The sequence below is a fragment of the Portunus trituberculatus genome, chromosome 50, assembly GCF_017591435.1.
Source record: "Portunus trituberculatus isolate SZX2019 chromosome 50, ASM1759143v1, whole genome shotgun sequence".
NCBI classification, from domain to species: domain Eukaryota; kingdom Metazoa; phylum Arthropoda; class Malacostraca; order Decapoda; family Portunidae; genus Portunus; species Portunus trituberculatus.
Genome location: NC_059304.1, coordinates 22,496,175 through 22,498,674, shown reverse-complemented (window position 1 = coordinate 22,498,674; position 2,500 = coordinate 22,496,175). Strand labels below are relative to the sequence as shown.

At 46.8% G+C, this 2,500-nt stretch overlaps 1 protein-coding gene across 4 annotated transcripts in view; it reads right to left on the bottom strand.

Moving 5' to 3' along the window:
* The window catches only part of LOC123499639 (torso-like protein), a 13,850-nt gene extending 11,549 nt beyond the window's left edge, over window positions 1–2,301 (bottom strand). For 2 of the 4 annotated variants that reach the window (XM_045247970.1, XM_045247969.1), the window contains exon 1: window positions 918–1,116. The gene's annotated coding sequence lies outside the window, so the exon portion shown is untranslated. Of the gene's footprint in view, window positions 1–898; window positions 1,117–1,286; window positions 1,408–2,157 lie in introns of those variants that run through there. The other 2 variants (XM_045247972.1, XM_045247971.1) reach the window with 2 other exon arrangements.
* Between the last annotated feature and the right edge of the window lie 199 nt (window positions 2,302–2,500).

Below are 2,500 nucleotides of genomic sequence, written 5' to 3'. Positions count from 1 at the left end.
TACAACTTCACATACCTAGACTAAGTTAACGTTAATCCTAATGGCAAGTATAGTAATCTTTTCTTGATTTACAAAATTTTCTATTCTTTTTCTGTCACCATTCCATTACTTTCAAAAACTTGTTTTATTAACCCCCAGTTGGAACCACTGCGCTAATGTTACACCACCTCTTTTTCCTCCTCCTCCTCCTTCTCTATTCCTCCTCTTTTTTCTATTATCACTATTACTACTATACTACTACTACTACTACTACTACTACTACTACTACTACTATTACAAATTATCATTATTATTTTTTTTTTATTATTGTTATTATTATTATTATCATCATTATTATTATTATTATTATTATCATCATCATCATTATTATCATTATCATCACCACACTGTCAAAAGTAATAATAGTAACAGCAGTAATTTCTCAGTGCGTCAATATCCCTAAGCACTCCGCCACAGTTCAGTAGCGTCGCCAGAGAAGGTACAGACATTTTTCTCCCTCCTGTCATACCTGATACACAAGTCTCTTAATCGAGTACCTGCACATTATCTTGTCGGTCACCGCTCTTATCTGAATACCTGGCAGACTTTCATCACACTACGAACTAAGGAAACATGATCACGTTTCTTCACCCATTTCCATCCTTTATTACCAAGACAACAAGACTTGCTCTCATTAGTAGTTACCAGAGCTAGTTCTCCTAATGAACTCAAACTTGTACATGTTGCGTGTTCAGAACCATTCGATGAATAGCTCAAAAGGACGAAAGATAAAAAAAAAGTTAAAAAGTAGATGATAAAAGAAAAAGACATTCACTGAGCGTTGCTACCATTGCTAAGCCACCAAGGCAGCCCCGTCAACCCTGAACTCAAAACAGTATACGTGGAGCAAGTTCAGTACCTTAAGGGGAGTCCCGTACCTTATGAGGGAAAGCTAGCGTCGTTACAGCAGCGTCCGCGACCTTCCTCCTGGGGACAAGCGAGTCTCGGGCCAGTCTGGGCGTGTGTGTGTGTGTGTGTGTGTTCGTGCCGTTTGGCTGCTTCGGGAATGGGGAGTTGAAGAAGGAAGAGGAGGAGGAGCGAGGGGTGGTCCTTGTGGCCGTGACCCGGGTAAAATTACTACTGAATGTGTAGCCAGTGTAGGTGGCAGAGAGAGAGAGAGAGAGAGAGAGAGAGAGAGAGAGAGAGAGAGAGAGAGAGAGAGAGAGAGAGAGAGACTTGCATCTAGTACACGGACTTTATAAGAAGCTTGTTTCATAATTGTTCAAGTTACGTTAGTCAAGTCTTACCTGTTTGCTTGGCCACTTGCAGGGAATTAATTTTACCGCCGTTCCTCCGCAGACCACAGATGACGTGCTGTCGGTGCCACGCAAAAACACACACTCCTAGGGTCTGAGGGCACGCGGAGACCTGTGGCGGGAAGTTGGTAGAAAGCTTGTTACTTTTTGTATCTCCTGTTTCCTTCCTTTTCTTCTCTCTTGCATCTCCCCTTCCTTTCACGCGTTGCTGTCGAGGCACGTTCCGAGTACTGGAGTGCGGTGGTGCTGGCGCGGCCGCTCGTGTGGTGAACTGTGACATCGGTGTGCTTATCATCTCCCTTTCAATTGACTGCCTTCTGCTACCTCCCTCTGCTTTCCTCCCCTCACCTCCACACATTTTACCCTCATCACACCACCAACACAACCACACATCCTTCCGTCATCATCTCGTCTCCACGCATTCTCGTCTCATCACCTCACCTCCACACATCCTACCCCCGCGGGTCATTTCCAGCCACACAGCTCCTCAGCCTCCCCTCATTTCCTCCTCACCCTCACCCTCACGCAGCCTCCTCTCTCATCTTCCCCCCACACAGCCTCCCCTCATCACCTCTCCTGTCACCTCACTCGCTAGCTCCCTCCAGCGCCTCACGTCACCTCTCCTCACTTCCACCGCCTCGGCACCCAAGCGGCCCAGCACCGCTAAATGTTTACAGGCTGCTCAGGCACACTGAACCCGTCACCCGTCCCTCTTATCGCCTCTGACTCAACACATGCGCGGCTTCACCAACCGCACCAACCCGTCCATATTATGCAATTAATTTGAATCAGCTGGTTTGAAGCGCGAGGCAAGAAAATAAACAAGAAATAGAACAAAAAAAAAAACAGATCCATGACCCACATAGCGACGAGATCTGTGAGCGGTGCGAGGCGAGGCCACGGCGAGGGTCCAGTGTTGTATTGTGTTGTGTTGTTGAGGGAGCAGAATGGAGTCAGTGTGTCAGGTGGGAACAGCGGGCGGCGGTGTCTCCATCTCGTCAAGTGAAGCAAAGTTTGGATGGCGCGGAGACACTGAGTAGAATAAATAAGCTTTGGCGTAAGGACGATATCGTGTCCCAGTTGAAGCGAGGCGGTGATGCTGTGCTCCCCGGCATCTTGATGCCAGGGATTCACTTGACATATATTCTGCGTTACTCAGACTCACTATGCATAGATTAATGAAAAACAACGTCAAAATCAAGAAT